This window comes from Psittacula echo (assembly GCF_963264785.1).
Source record: "Psittacula echo genome assembly, chromosome: 3".
In the NCBI taxonomy this organism is placed as follows: domain Eukaryota; kingdom Metazoa; phylum Chordata; class Aves; order Psittaciformes; family Psittacidae; genus Psittacula; species Psittacula echo.
This window is the reverse complement of record NC_137736.1, coordinates 120431574-120448331: the sequence shown is the minus strand read 5'-3', so window position 1 is coordinate 120448331 and position 16758 is coordinate 120431574. Positions and strand designations below refer to the sequence as shown.

Genomic DNA, 16758 nt, shown 5'->3' with positions numbered 1-16758 from the left:
CCAGCAGCCACCCACCGCTCCCCCCTCAGACCCACCTCAGCGGGCGCCGCTCCCGCGCTGCCGAGGCCTGCCCGACGCAGGGCCCCGCTGCCGCGCGCTCACGGGTTCCCCTCCGGCTCACAAAAGGGGTGAGCTCCTAAACGGACTCCTGCCTTTGCCTCACTCCAGACATGGAACTGCACCACCCTACCCAGACCAGCGGGCACCGAGAAACAACCGCCCGCTACGCCATGTCCTTCAGGGCCCTGGACGACACAACCCGCCGCGCCCGCTCAGCGACTCCGCAGCCTCTCCTTTCTCTTTTACGCACTACACGCAAGCTTTGTCCACCCCTGATCCCAAACCTGGTTCCCATCCTCCCCCTTTGCCGACATTTTAACCCGGCTGCCGGGCCGCTTCTCTCGAGCTAAAACTGTCCCACGCCATCAACATGGCGGCCACACCACCTCCTTCCTCACCCCCTCTCCCTCCCGACCGCAGCCGCGCAGCGCGGAGCCTGCTGGGAAGTGTAGTCGTCACTCAACGCATTGCTTTCCGGAAGCTATACTCAAGAAACTACAAGCCCCAGAATCCCCCGCTGCCGGCAGGGGCCAGCCAATGGGGAGGCGGCGGCGCGGCCGCTCGCCCCGCCCCGGCGGGCGAGAGAGGTGATGTCATTGCCCAGCGGGCGACCGCGGGGGCGCCGCCGTTCATTGTGCTCTGCCGGTGCCGCCTCCCGCTGCCGCGGCCGGACACGGCCGGGGGGGCCCAGCTCCTGCTCCGGCCCCCAGCACCGGCCCGGGGCCGCCCTGCTCCTGCTGCAGCTCGGGGTGCTGCCCTGCGCCCAACCCCGGAGAGCGGTGCCTTGCACCGAGCCCCGCTGCACCCATCCCGGAGGGGCTGTCCTGGCCCGAGAGTGGCTCAGCACCCATCCCGGGGCGCTGCACGGGGGGGTGGGCTCCGCACCTATCCCCGAGCGGGGCTGCCTTGTGCCCAGCCCTGCTGCACCCATCCCGGCAGCTGCCCTGCGCCGGACGGGAGGCCAGCACCCATCCCGGGGGAGCGGGCTGCCTTGCACCCACCCTGGGGGGCTGCACCGCAGCGGGGTTATTCCAACACCTACCCCGGAGCGTGGCGGCTGCACCGCACCCGGCCCCGCTATCCCCATCGTGGGGCCCGCGGCTGGCAGCTTCTCCCATCGCCAGTGACCGGCTCCTGGCTCCCGCCTCGTTTTATGGTCGTGGAGAGGGAGGAAAAATCCCAAACCAGGTGAGTTCTGCGCTCCTTTTCTGTAATGCGTGTGTGTTTTTCCTTCTCCTTTTACCCCCCCATAGTCTCCCGATGCGCTTCCCCGCGCTGTGCGGGGAGACGCGGTGCCGAGCGGGGCTGCGCTGCCTTTCCCTGTCATCGCTGGAAAGGGAGAGGAAAATAACCTGCAAAACCTCTAAATCGGAGAAATACCGCGGAGGCGAGCACCCCTCCCCTCCCGCTGGGCAGGCGCGGTACCTCCGCGGCCGCGCTGCGCGTCCCGCAGCTCCGGGCATCCCGAAATACCGCTGACACCGTGGGGAGACACATACACTGTCCCGTTTGTTTTCCGCGCTATGCAGTAGCGGAAAATAAGATGGAGTTTTAATTGCTGTCGTTAAAGTGATGCTGAGCGCCTGTGAGACCCGGGGCTCCTGGAGAATGCAAGGTAAAGACAGTGTTAAAGAGTTGGATAAGCCAAGTCTGTTGCAGGATGGGGTTTGCAGTGCTGAGGCGCTGTGTCGTCTGGGTTCTGTGTTTTGGCACCCACATTCCTCCCCTCTTTCAGGGAGGTTGGGATCGAGCTGCTCAGTTCTGGCTGTGTGCGCTTGGTCCAGGCTTCTTTTCCAAGTCATATCACGAGTATCCATCTTCAAAATCATTGCTTGGACAGCTTGGTGGTTTTTTCAACTTCCAAACTACCACTCTGGTCTTTTTCCCTTTTATCGTGAATACAAGAAGTGTGTATATTTTAAATTTCGTGGAAACTTTGTGGTCCAGCAGAGCTTCGTTTTAGCGTGGCTTTTTTGGCTCCCTGTTCCTTGCTGTTTGTGAGGCGCAGTTCAGAGTTTGACTTGAAGAGTACGATGATCTTAGTGCAGTATAACTAGTGGTACATAACATCAGAAGGTTTTATCCCCTTCTGCATTATCACTGTGGTCCCCAGCCGTCTAATTTTGTGCTGTGTGTGCCGACAGAGGGGTCCTGCTCCCCTCAGATCTGTCTGCATCTTTCCGTGCCCTTTAAAGTTAATCTGCTCCAAAGCCTGACTTGGAGGCTGGTGAGAGCAGGAAGAGAGCGTGCAGCTGAGCTGGTACATCTTATTTCCCCTCCTTTCCTTCTGCTGCATGTTTGCTTCTGCGCCCCTCTTGTGTAACTGGCACTGTGTGTCCTCTGGTAGCCTGTCCCTGGAATCTCGGTGCTGGGGGACGGGTGACTTGAGTGCAGTGGGGACAATGAAACTCCCTGTTCGGTTGCATCAAAATGTTTGTAAACACCAAGGCGGTGGTTGGGGTGTCCATATGCGCTGCACGGCCTCTTACAGCCTCCCCTCTGCCACTGGGATAAACATGCTGCATCCACACCTCCTCCTTGCATTTATTATATCTGGGTTTTTTCCTTCCTTCCTCTTTATTACTGACTCAGAGGGGAAGAACAACAGTGCGTGCAGGAGTTGCTTTGTTTTATTGGTCTTTTTTTAACGTTTCTATTTCCTGGAATGACATTTTCCTCTCTGTTTTACAAGGGAGGGAATAGGTAATCTCATGGAGGGTTTCCCATCTCGGCTGTAAAAGGAGAAGTTTTATAGCAGTGATTTTCCTTGCTGTGGAGAGAAGGCACTGGAAATGAAGTGATAATTTAAAAGTGTAGGCTGGGAATTGTTCTGGGAAATATTGGTACAGAATTTGGGGAGAAAAAGCAAGGAATCCATGGCCAGCGGTTTTCTATTTAAGTAATGCAATTTTGGGGCTATCTTTTCACTTTATTTTATTCTGCTTTGATAGAATCCCAGACTGGTTTGTGTTGGAAGGGACCATAAAGCTCATCCAGTTCCAACCCCCTGCCACAAGCAGGGACACCTTCCACTAGAGCAGGGTGTTCCAAGCCCTGTCCAGCCTGGCCTTGAACACTGCCAGGGATGTGGAACATCTCAGAAACACCAGCTGGACACCAGCTTTCTTATATGCTTTTTAGTGGAAAGATGCTTTAACATCTCCCTGAGATATCTATCTATATATTTACAAATATGTGTTGGCATTTATGCTTGTTTTGTTATTTTTTTCCAAACTTGCTACATTTGTTGGATTTAGAAAGGCTTGTGATAATACGTACTAGCATTTTCAAGCTATAACCTACAGCAAGAAGTAAGTTAAAATAGAGCTCAGAAATATACCCTATTAATAAGATGAAATTTTGCCTCTCTGCAACCAAAATATAGACATACAAAAATGGACCAAAAGCTAGAAATCAATCAATAGGTGAGTGATTGCTGTTAAAAGGCACAGATGAGCCAAGGGGCCCTTCTTCTTGAATAATTTGAGTCTGCAAAGACCTAAATGCAATGTGTGCGTTATTTGTGATTCAAGAAGTCCCCTAGATGCCAATTGCTGGCAGCGGAGAGAATATACCAGGAAGGCAGCAGTAAATATTTCCTTCGGTCTTTTAGTGTTTCCCCAATTCCTTACTAATGTCTTACTAGTTTCTGGAAGGGGATTCAGGGCTCAGTGCTCTCGTGGTCATACTCTGTACAGTTTTCTTGTATTTTAGTCCTGTTCTTATCAAGGAATCATAGAATAGCTAGGGGTGGAAGGACCCTAAGATCATTGGGTTTGATGTTGTTGATTTGCTGTATCAGCATCACATGTTTGCCCTATGCTGTATTAAATTGCCCATTCCAGAACTGTTGCAGAAAGAGGTTCAAACTGCCCTGGGATGCTTGAGTGTCTCCCTGTCTCATGTATGGAGGGACCTAGGGACTGGTGAGATGAAGGGAGTTTGGAAGAGCCAGAGCTGGGTCAGATTTGCTGCCTCTTGAGCTTCATCATCTTGTGTGCTTCAGAGCGGAGCTGTGAGAGGGCAGTGATTTCTGTAGCCTGGGGCTGGTGTCTGGTGAGGCAACTGAAGGGAGAGATGGATGGATGAATGGATGGATGGATGGGTAGGTGAAGAAGGCTATTTAGGGAGGAACTGAGCAGTTGCTTCCTGAACAGGCACAGGAAGGGAAGGTGGGAATTGGGGAGTGGGAGAAAGGTGTCTGTGAGCAAATTGAACCTCCGTTTATCACCTTCCTGTGAAAGAGCTTTCCTCTGTTAGCACATCTATGCTCTGTGCTCCCTGTCTTCCCAGGCCCAGTTGCTTGTAGCCTGAGCTGGAGTGTTGAGGCTCTAATGCAAGTGGTAGAGCTGGTTTTACCTCTGGAGCTGCCCTCATTTGGTCCTTGTTGTGGTACCCAAGCTGGCATCCATCAATCGGCAAATTGAGGCACTTGCTTTAAGTTCTGTGGTGTGTCCCAGATAGGTGTATCTGCAGCTGGGTTTTGTTTGGGGTGGGGCATGGGGTTGTTGGCATTTTCTTATTTTCACACAAAATACAGTCAAGCAAGAGTGATAATAGCTGTGGATCTGATAAATTCCTCTTCTAATTTTAGGCATATTGCCCTTTGTTTTTAGGGCAGGACCAACACTTCGAGTGCAAGCCTTGCTGTTGGCAAATACAGAAAGAGGAGTTGGGAACGTGTGAGGAGCTGGTTTGTGCATATTGCTAACTAACCACCCAGGCAGTGCAGAAGATGGAGACATTCATTGCAACAGGGTGGCTGGCATAGCAGGGGTGCAGAATGTAGCACAAGGTGGGCACACCTTTCAGGAATGGGGTGGTTCAGATAAGGAAGCTTGTATGAATGCATGCAGAACCTCTGAGTGGGAGATTTATGGGACAATAAAATCATCTTCTATGCTATGCATGGGTTCCCAACATCAGAAACATCAACGTGGTTGGAGAGAGCTTGGGGCAGTGACAGCCCTGCTTTGGCTGGCGGACAAATGAGCTGACCTAAGGCAATGCTTTGATTGACTCTCTAGTTTCCGTAATTTCATTCTGCATTAAGCCCTTCAGCTTCCTGCCCCCCCAGTGGTTCAGTCAATAGCTAACTAAATCCTCATTTTATTTTTAATGGCATTCTTACAGCAGAAGAGAAGTGATCTGTCATGTTTGTCATGTAATCCATGCTGGCCTGTGCGTAAATAATGCATTTAGACTGGGGGTGTGTGTGTGTGGTTGAGTCAAATATTCCTCAGGTGCTAATATGTTGAAATAATTAGGGCAGAACAAGGATGAACTTGTCCCTTAAAATCACTGTCAGTGTTTAAACAGAGCCAAGACCACATTAAAGTCTGTTGCTGCTACAGTAGTTTCATAGCTAATCTGTGCTATTAAACACTGGCCCTGCCTAAGGTACTGGTGAAATTTGTGTTGTGATGTCTAATGATTTTTATCTACGCAGGGTGAAATCAAATGAGGGCTTTCTTGCATTGAGCTGGGGATAGATATTTAGGTTGTGAACAGCTTGAGATGGAATTGCTGTTTGTCATCTTGCCTCGCCTGGAGTTACTGCTCCTGCTGCACCGCGCTTCTCTCTGCATGCAGAGGTGCACTCTTCCCTAATAGACTTAAGGCAAAATTTAAACCACCCGTTTAAACTAACCCAGCTATTATTTTCCTGAGATAATTAGGGAATGCTTGTACAAACAGAGGAGAGAACCTTCAGTAAGGTATTGCTTTGCTTGATGCGGATAGAGCCTCGCGGAAATCTGCTGCTGTGCTTTTAGAGATCACAGGGTACCCTGTTTGTTTTCTTTCCTTTGAGCAGAAATGCCTTCTTTTAGGTACTGCTGAACTAAGTTAGCTTGTAACCTTTAAGTATCTGAAAAGTGTTTTCTTTCAGACCTTGAAAAGAGTAATGGGAAAGGGAAGAGAGAAGAGGAAGGGGAGGAAAGGCTGCATTGGCATGAAAAGAGATGAGCTTGCACATGGGTTCTCAAAAGACTGCATCCTGCTGCGTGAATTTAAAGGGAAAAAATAAAGGTGCTGGAGATGCCAAAGTGAGCAGAAGTCAAGCGGTGCTTGTGTAGCTCTGTCCTGCTAAAGATGCACTCCACGGAGAGAGGGACTTAATGCAGGGCCCTGGCAGCCCGACCCACTGCTGCAGTGGGCTGCTTCCCTCTGTAATGAAGCTCCCAAAACTCTGCTTTTCTGCTTAAGCAAAAAGTCAGTTACTCAAAGGGCAGCATTTGTGCCTTTAAAGTGGGAGTATTTCTGGTACAAATCCAGCCTAGTATTTGCAAAAGGCAATTGCCATAGAACTACCATCCCGTAGGCTGGTGCTGAGCCTTGATGCCAATTTGCTTGGAACAGTGAAGAAAATTAATCCAGCTGTGTGTGAGAATCACATCCTGCAGTAGCAATCAGTTGCCTGTGCTTTTCCAGAGTGTTTTGGAGCAAGCAAATATAAGGGAGTTTTTATTGCTTCAGCAGGAGAGATGACTCCATTACCTGGCTATGGAAGTATCTGATCTCTTTCCGGAGTAAATACATGGTTAGAATAGAGTGTTTTTAGTTGGAAGAGACCTACAAGGATCATCTAGTCCAACCGAATGACCACTTCAGGGCTGTTCAAAAGGTAAAGCGTGTTGTTAAGGGCATTATCCAGATGCCTCTTAAACACTCACAAGCTTGGGGCATTGACTGCCTATCTAGGAAGCCTGTTACAGGTGTTTACCAACTGCCTCTGTAAAGAAAAGCTTCCTAATGGCCAGTCTGAACCTCCCCTGGTGCACCTTTGGACCATTCCCACATGTCCTGCCACTGGATACCGAGGAGAAGAGATCAGTACATCCTTCTCCCTCTCCTTGGAAAGCTGTTGAGAGCAATGAGGCTGCCTGTCAGCCTCCTTCTCTCCAATCTAGACAACCCCAAAGTCCTCAGCTGCTCCTCACAGGACATGCCTTCCATCCCTGTCACCAGCTCTGTTGCCCTCCAACAAAGCTGTGTGGGGTGTTTCACCTGGGGTGTCACCAGCTGGGACAGTACCATGTCAAGGGGGACTGCTGACATGCTTGTTCCCATCTGCTTTCTCCATGCCTGTTTTCCATATGCCTAAGCCTCTCCTTGCTCCGGTGCAGTCACTCCATCTCTTTCCTCATCACTTTTCTATCTAGCGATGTTCAGCAGTAACCTTTAGGAGTTTGGATACTCCCTGATGACAAAAGAATCTGGGCAATGCTGTGAATGGGCATAAATGGAAACTCATCTGAAGGAGATGTGATGCTAATAAGGTTACTAAAGATGTTGAGTAGGAAGAACAACATGTGCCCAATTAATAGATGGGCTCACCTATGCTCTGCCCTGGGGTGGATGAAATTCAGGGCATAAGAACTTGTGAGGCCCTCCTGTCTTTCCATTGGTGACTCTCTTTCTCCAATACCCATTCATCCATAGATACAAAAGTGGTGGTGGGAGATGCAGAAAAATCTGTGCTCCAGAGAAATATCAGATCCATGCTCAGGATGTAGATCAACACCTTGAGTTGAGAGGTTTAGTGCCAACATTCAGCTTTACAGGCAATCAAAGAACAAGTGAAAGAGATTGCCAGGATTAGAAGAGAGATTTGGGGATTGCTGTGTTGGAGAGAATGCTCTCAGTAATGAAAAGCTGACTTGAAGAATAATAATTAGCACTTCTGTGATTTAAATTTCATTGCCTGAGCTCAGAGTAATGGAAAAATAGATCAGTCAAGGCTTTTTATCTAACAAGTTTTTAAAGGAAGCCAGCTTCATGTCTAATTAGTGAGAAGTTCTCCATGGTGCCATCTCTTATGCTTCCAAGGTCTAACACACGGTGTTTTCATGACAGTTGAGGCTGCAGCATGGGAATATTTACTTAAAATAACATCCTTTAAAAACATAGGGAGACAAACTTGTATATGGATTTATGTATTGGACAAGCTGAATTCTTGTTAGTGACCTCAAAAAATCCCCCAAGGGGTCTCCATGCTGTGTGGTCTTGTTTTTCTGTTCCTTTCTGATGGCAGGAGGGAGTGTTAAATTCCATCTTCCCCAACACTGGAGATTCAAGCTTTATTGTTATGGCCATTGAACTTGATTAACAGAGAGGAGATGACTGCTACTTGACAAAATAATCCTTATTATTTTTGTTCTTGCTTTATAGCTATTAATTCAAATGCCTGCAAATTAAATGTAGGGTTGAAAAAGCTTTCTGGACTCATTGATGTCCTGTTAGTCCTCTGGAGACACCAAGTTATTCCACTCTGAGACGAGTAACCTTTGGAGATGCGAATCGGACAGCCTGAAATTGCTGTGGGGGTATCAGTTCATTTTTGTGCACTGGGAAGAAGATTGAGAGACATTTTTATTCTTGCATCTCCCCTGAAGTTCATGGTGTCCCGTGGAGAAAAAGTATTAACTCAGATAAATCTGTGCTAATGAGTTGAATTAAAGCCCCAGCAAAGACTGGAGTAATCTATAGCTTTCACAAGAGATTAAGGGCAGGTTTGGGAATTCCATATGTCTCTAGACTAATAAGGAGCCTGGGATGGCATCAGGTTCTATGTCCTGGTTAACTGGAGATGTAGCTGCAAGTTCACCCTATGTGATGATGGGGTTGTGCTATACTCCCTTTCTTCGTAGTACCTGTTCCTGTGGCTTTCAATCTAAAGGCGTGGTTTTAACACAGTTTGCAGCAAATCCCACATTTTGTGTCTAAACTACACTCAAGTAAAGCAAGTACCTGCTCCATTGCAATTACTCTGGCCCTGTGGGCAATGGTTGTCTCCTGTCTGTAGCCAACAGAAGATCAGGGCATCTTCTAATTCCTCTCATATCTGATAATATAACCACCCCCCCCCCCATAAATATTTGCTGTTAGGAGCATTAGGGAGTTATGGGGGGGTTCTTGAACAATATTTGGTCTATATACAGAAAAAAACCATGCAAAGGCTGTCTCTGAGCTGCATGTACCAGAAGCTTGAAACAGCAGAAGCAAGAGTCGGTGCCTGATTTCTCTATTGCATTTGTCCTTGTTCTGCACAATTTGTTCTTTCTAAAAAGGGAACTGTGCCCATTTTCTTCAAGCCAGCAGTATTCACATTGCTAAAATATGGTAGCAGCGTTTTGCTTGGATAGATGGATGCGTGTGTGTGCGCACACGGAAAATCCCCAAATAAACCCCGGTTTCTGTTAACTCTTTAATTCCAGCGGGCAAATGAGAAGTCTAAAGTCAAGCTTTTCACTCTGGGGTAATGGATTTCTGCCTGACCTATTTAGGAGAGAAGTGTGAGCGTGTGACTCAGCTGGAAAGTGCTTTGAGGTGTCTATAGGAATGAGGTCTCCTCTTGTGTTGTGACCTGTTGGTGGCCATTGGCATGCCCTGACCATCTCTTGCAGGGATGTAATGGATGTTCGATGTAGAAACAGTGGGTTTTTTAGCAGTTGCTAACCCCAGATTCTGAAGTCTCTTTTGCTTCTCACAAAAACTGGGAAACGAATTTAAATATATCCATCCTGTGATCCTGAGGGATTCTCAGTATTTCTGTTATGTTTGTAAACCTTGGAAACTACTTTTGTTACTGTAGAGTGTTTCCCTCTATGAGGAAATCATTCTTCCCTTTTAAGTAGCAGTTCTGTTGTCAGTTCTGCAGGAAAACTGTGTCTTGGTGCAGATGCACTTAGCTGTGCAGGTAGTTGGTCCCTATATGTCACCAGGAAGCATTGACTAAAATGTCTTCAAATGCATGGGTCAAGTTGGGCATCCTTGTGCTGGAGAGGATTGAGATTCCCCTTGTCCGGTGCCATTATACATGGCTATTATGGACCATTCCTGAACTTTCTACTGCAGGTGCAAACAGAGTATAGGGAATTTTTAAAGCTTCTTCTCAAGCTGCTGCATGGCCAGAGATACTTGTGCTTCCATCATGGGTAACTTCATTATACTCATTGTAAACCTTCAGTCTTTAGTCAATGGCCATCCCATTTATATCAGTGTTGTCTTTAATCTGCTGTGCTTCTGGATTTGGAATCTGCTTGGTTAAGGCCAATCTTAGTTAATCTTTTTTGCTAGGTTAGTTTCTTTAGGACAGTGTCTCTGAGCTGATTCACTTTGCAGCCATGCAGGTTGTTACCTGGTATTTAATAATGAAAAACATATCTAAACCCAGCCCCCCCAGTTAGAAATCCAGGACTGAAGAAATCCAAAGTAAGCAGAGAATTGACTTGCACAACAAAGTAACAGAGGAAAACATCCATTGAGGCTGATGCTGTTGGAGTAAAGGAGGCCGATTGTGAAATAAATATTAACTCAAGTGTCTCATTAAGTTCTGCAGTTCTACAAAAGCTGTTGCCACAGGGAGGAACAACCTGGGGTGAATTACTGCTTGTTTACTGCATCTGCCAGTCAGTGCGGTGGTGAGCGCATTGCATCAGTTCATAGAGTAGCCGTTAGTAACCAGGCCATCCCGCTTAAATGTCGGACTCCTTGCTGGAAAATGTGTGAAACTGCATAAACGTTCCTTCCATCTTGTTAACACGTCTTTCACAGTGTTCCTCATTTTGCTTGATGACATCAGTTCCCGGAGATACAGAGGAAGGCTTTAAAAATATCTCCTGGGCAATGTTGGGTGATGCTTAGTTAATGAGTTTAGTTATTCTGGAGGATTGGTCCGTTCCTGGTTCTTCCTCTAATGCAGTTTTTGAGTCTCTCATTTCTCTTTCTTACTGTATTTTATGCATAGATTTGGTTTTATTACCCATAGCATGGCTTTGGGATAGGGTTTTTATCTGTTAGTTCAACTTCGTACAGTGAGACTCTGCAGTTCTCTGCGTTCTGTAGGTGTTGCTGTAATGTAGGTAACCAGTGCTGTAACCTGGGGGGTGAATAGCCACCGGTGCCTTTGGGGAATGCCAGTCGCTGTGAATCAATCTATAGAATTTGAAGCTTTGTCTAGAAAGAAGTAGTTTGTACTCTGAAGGCGAGACAATAGAATTCTGCATCTGTTCTGTGTTTATAGGCAAGTCACTTCTAAACTTCTGTCTCCTGGTTACCTCCGTCTGTAAAATGGAGATAACCTCAGAGGGTTGCCTTGAATATTCATCAGTGATTTATTGCATGCTGCTGAAGAAATGTGTTACAGGCAATGTTAATGACACTTATTGCTCAGCCCATTGATTGGGATTTCAAACATCTGCAGTCTCCACACTGAGCTCTAGTAATTTCTTAACTGGACTTGGCCTGTAGATGACGATAATAATTCCAATTTATGTGGGGCTTTTCCTTTGGAAGAGCTCCAGAGAGTTTTATAAACTGGAATGCAAACCATAGTGTAAATATTGCCTTAGCAGCCGCCACCAGCTATCGGTGGGGTGCTGCGTGACGGATATTGCAATGCAGCTGGCAGCCTTATGTGAGAGGGTAGAAGTAGTACTGCAAGCAGTGGAGGTGACACAGGCAGGGAAACAAAGTGACACTGCTGGAATTGTGATTTTTAGCTTTGAGGTGATCAGCGATTCCTAGAGATCAATGGCTCTCGTGTGAAACACAGCATTTTTGTTGCAGTGCTTTGATATTGGTTCAATTCCAGTTGAGCAGAAAGTGCCCTGCTAGCTCCCAGGGGTTAGTTTCTTGCAGAGCGTGTGCATTTCTGGATGTCTTCATTCAAATACCATAGTACCACAATGTGATTTCAGTGGTTTCTCAAGGGTGGTGCAGCTGTCTAATGTCCTCTTATGTAGGCAGAAGGCACAGGCACTTGTTCTGTACATCCAAAAGACTAGAAAGTGTATCCTGGATAACTTAAACTGGAAGTCCCATTAACCCTAAATCCTTTCAGAAAGTGTAATTGGCTAAGATTTTGTTGTGTTTGATAGTGTTTGTTCACTGAATGTTGGAGCCTTGGCTTCTCCCCTGAATTGGAGTCACCGAAGTTGGGTTGTCTGCAGTTGAATGTTGTTATTGTAGATCCCAGGCACTGTTGCTGGAGAGAGATGGCAGATTCAGGAGTGTGCAGAGATGCTTGTCTCATGGTATGGTAGGGAAGCCAGACCTTGTGTAAGACTAACTTGGACATATTGGTTAGCTCCTCAGAGGTAGGCAAGACAAAACAGTGCCGCCATGTACAGCATAATCTGCCAGACCAGTTAATGTTCAGGTAGACCAGACACAGGGCTCAGAGTTGTCAGATCACTTAAAAGGTTCATCTTTTGTGTCCCATGCAGGAGGAACATGTGTTTTGGAGAGGTTTTGAGCACTTTCAACTGTGATGTCTGAGTACTGAAGCCTCAGGGTCTCAGAACCGATATTGTCTTTGTAGTCTTCTTCTTTGTAATCTTTCCTTCAGTTACTTTTGAACCTGTTGGCCAGGCTAGATGGTTGCAAAAGCTTGTTTTCCTTAGAAAATAAGGTTAAAGTTGAACCCTAAAGTATGTATAACACTTCAAGGGGAGAGAAGCTTGTTGAATTCAGATGCTTGTTTGGCACTGCTCATCCAAAGCTTGCCTGGTGTAGAGAAGAGGTTGCATTCTATCATCTTCAGGCTTGGTCTAGGCAACCCAGTATTGCTGTTTGGAGCACCCTGGGCTAACGGAGACCTCAGCAGTCAATAGCGCACAGTTTGAGGCTTGGCTTCCTGCCTGGCTCTATGCGTACATCAACCTTTACAATACAAACAAATCACAAAGTATAGTTCTAGCCTGGTGGATGAATTTATAGTTTTGGTGTGTTACGTTGCTGGGACCATTTTAAAACCTCTGTGTCCACGATTCTGGTCTCTCCAGATATTTGAAACCCCATCAATTCTATATTCTGCTAGGCCTCACCTTTCATTAAATATACATTGATAACAGTCAATGACTGCATTAATGTTTAATCCGATACGTTTTTCAGTTTAGGATCCCATTCATCTATATTGCTGTAATCGATTCCTCCTGGACATAGTGTGGTAACTAGAGGCCAGACTGATCTGCAAGCATTACTGTGACATGTGTAGCCAACCTGCCTTGTTTTAATTCTTCCATTACCTTTCCTATGACTTTAATTGTGCACCATCTCCAGCAGGACTGCGGAAGGAGGAGTGTGAACTTCTCATTTGCATGTTAATGGCACTTTGTCTGGGAAGGTGTTATAGGGATTCAAGCAGTGTCATGCAGGAAAAAATAACATGCCCAGTATGCAAACAACTTTGATGGATAATGGTTCAGATCTTGCTAATAATAAGGGTCTTTTTTCCTTCTGATATAGTAAATGCACCTTTCAAATGGACAAAGCAATTGGTGTGATTTAGGAAGAGAATTGTTATGGAGAACGCCTTCCTGTAATCAGCATCCATCTCCTCCTGGGAAGGAAGGGCTTGTAACTTGTGTGTCCTTTTTAAAGGGAGGATGTATTGATTGTTAATGTGTTGTAATACATGGGAATACTTGGAAAAAGCTGTATGCTGAAACCAGCTGGATTTCTCATGTGTGAGATGTGTTGCTAGGAGTGTGGGTTGTTCTTGGGAGGCGAAGGACATGTACGGGTTATATTGTGAGGCTTGTTTAGCATTGGAGGGCTTTGATGAAGTCTCTGACATATTATTCACCAAATCGTGGTTTTAAAGAAGAACATCTATCAATTCATCTAACCCTGCTGTGGGTCCCAGTGTGCCTCAATGTATGATTGGTGTCATTTGTCCTCTTGTAAAGGACAAGCTCATAATGGCATTTTGGCTGTTCCTGGGAAAGTAAAGATGCTCTCCGTTGCACTTCTGCTTCTGTGTGTGAACAGGTACAGAAGTCCCTGTAAATATCAAAACCACATCTCATAACACTTCAGATCCATCCTCACAATTCCCTACTCCGCTTTTTGCAAGAAACCTGAGCCACGTACCTCAACTTGCTATCAGAGTTACTGAGCCCGAGGGGATTGCCATTCTCTGTGGATCGGGCCCTGAGGAAAATGAGTAGCATGGGAGTAACGGCCTGACGTTTCCATTTAGGAACAGTTGGATAAGCCTCAAGAGGGGTATTTGCTGCTTTAAAGGAAGGGCGGGATCCTTTCTCTGCCTCTTGCTGCTGTGTGTTGCTGCAGCATCCCATGGCCCATCATTGCATCCCGTGCATACACAAAGCACAGCTTCCATGTGCGAGCAGAGCTCAGCACTTTCTAATGGGTGACAACAGGCCATGGTCATCAAAGATGCAAGGAAAGGTCAGGTAACAGCAGCATTTATGAGCAGGGGAAAGCTCAGTGGGTGTTTGCAGGGAGATGTGGCCACACAGGAGGGGGAGAATGACTGACATTGCTGCTTTTGTTGAAGGCAATTAGTGGGATGTAGGGTTGGCTGTAAAATGAATGTTAAAAATAAAAGTAATAATGAGGGGTTGGGAACCCAAGGAAGGAAGAACAACAGGAAACCCTGAAGGTGTAAATAAGGAAAATTGAGAAGATTGTCCTTTGATGGGATTCTTTTTTTATGGGGATGCTGGTAATCCAAGATGAGATCTGTCAAGGCCAGAGAGAGACAATGGCAATAACTGAGATGTGAGGGGATGCTGCTTTGGTTTAATCCTGAAGGGACTTTAGAAGGCTTCACTGATGCCCTTCCACAGGAAAGAGCTGTCTTTGCAAGCCAGTTCTTCATGTGAATGACCTGTGTGAACAGTGAAGCTGCTGGCTGGGGAGGGAAGAGCCTTCCTCTGGAGCTAAGAGAGGAGAGGGTTTAAGAAGAGGTGAATGATGTCTGGTTTAAGCTGGAAACTTTCCTAGATAAGTAGTGGCTACTGGAGCTTCAGAGCTGCTTTTGCTGTCCAGGAGTCTTCCAACCTGTAGAATAAGGAAAAGTATTATTTCCTTGCTGGTCACCAGTTTCCCACCAGCTTTACCAGTTCATTCTGCCTGCAGAACGTTAAATTGGGATAGAAAGTGTTTCTACTGGACTCTGGGGGTGCAGGTGGCACTAAGGCATTAGTGACTAGGGGAGAATTTGGGCAGAGGGATGAGGCCTTTCTGCATGAAGAAAGAGTGAAGACCCCCAAGGGAGGGCTGTGCCACCATGGGTTACCTTCCTCCAGCACCTTGGAGTGGGTAGGAGAAGCTAGAAGAAGAATTCTCTGTTTTGGTAGCTGTAACCTTGTTATCATGATACAGATTTAAAGTTACTCTTAATGATGAGGAGAGGGGGGAGATGTACATGCTGTTTATGCACAACTTGCTCTCCATTTACAATTTAAAGGATGTACATATGGGCATGCATGTGGTGGAATGTGTGCTTGGGTACTCGCTCCATGCAATAGTTAAATACTGAATAAAGCTTTCGAGTTGTAACTCTGACCTTTTAAAAATGCAACAAGCCTCTTTCAGTGTGATAGATCCAAAAAAGATGCGGTATATTCTCTCTAAGCACAACTTATTTGTTGTTGGAGTCTGTGCAACAAAGAGAACTCAATTCATATACACCGAGGTACCAACAAGTAGCAAATAACAGAAGGGAGAAGAACAGTCTGAGAGGTGGGCAAACCAGAAAAGCCACACTCATCGGGTCTGTAACACTCCCCTTGTGCTCTTAAATAACCCACTGATGTTCAGGTTAGTTTTATGTTTGAATTATTGGTCGTAGTCATGTAACAGCATGATGAATGAATAATTTGATTCTATATTTAATGGTGGATTCCTGATCCCTACATGCTCATCGTAATCGAGGTCTGGATCTGTCCCAGTAGTGCATTTGTATTGAGGGTGAAGGGGATGATGTTCGCGACTGTTGTTGGACCTTATTTTGCCTTAGGGCAGACACAAGAGGACACAGACCTGCTCCTAAGAGCACTGCCCTGTATTCACTGAGTGCTTAAGTGTAATAAATGTACAAAGAAATGCTTTCTGTGCGATCCCTGTTATCTGCAACGCTTGCATTGTACTGGGAAGTCTCATTCAGTGCTTTACCCAGATTTGTGGGAGGGGGAAGAGATTACTAGTTGCCAAGAAAGGAAACTCAAAGCAATTGACATGAGAACTTGGAGCTGCCAGCAGTAACCCAGGGCAGTATGTGAGGCTACTGCAGAGCAGCAGGAATAGAGCTGCGAGCCAAAGCAGTGGATTGGTGAGCCCACAGTGGAAACTTGGATTTCCCCACTGGAGGTGAAGTTCTTCACTCCCAAGTCTACAAAGGCTTTTTTTCTGATGTGGAGCACTTGTCTTTCACAGTATCACAGTATCACAGTGTGTTAGAGATTGGAAGGGACCTCAAAAGATCATCTAGTCCAATCCCCCTGCCAGAGCAGGAACACCTAGATAAGGTTACATAGGAATGTGTCCAGGCGGGTTTTGAATGTCTCCAGAGAAGGAGACTCCACAACCCCCCTGGGCAGCCTGTTCTTTGCCACCGGCCAACCTGTTTCTATGCCAAAACAATGCTCAAACCTGTCCCCTTGTATTGCAGCCCAAATGGGGATACTTGACGCTTAATGCCTCATTTTCCCTGATTGTCTTTGGTGTTTTGTGCTTTTGACAGTGAACCAAAAGCCTATTTGTGACTTACAAACGTGTGTTTTATTAGACGGATGTGTTAGCTGGGCTTGTAGTGACTGTTGTTAAGTCTGGCTTTGAGGTTTGCACCCAAACCCCATTTGTGCTCAGTGTTTAAATTCAGATTCCCAGATCCAATGCACAGTCACAACAAAAAACACATCTCCATTGCAGTTTGGAAACCCT

General features: G+C 46.5%; 1 protein-coding gene across 2 annotated transcripts in view; it reads left to right on the top strand.

The window, feature by feature from the left end:
• Positions 1–1231: 1231 nt before the first annotated feature.
• The window catches only part of RAB30 (RAB30, member RAS oncogene family), a 40999-nt gene continuing 25472 nt past the window's right edge, over positions 1232–16758 (top strand). For both annotated transcript variants that reach the window (XR_013956391.1, XM_080612767.1), the window contains exon 1: positions 1232–1248. The gene's annotated coding sequence lies outside the window, so the exon portion shown is untranslated. The remainder of the gene's footprint in view (positions 1249–16758) is intronic.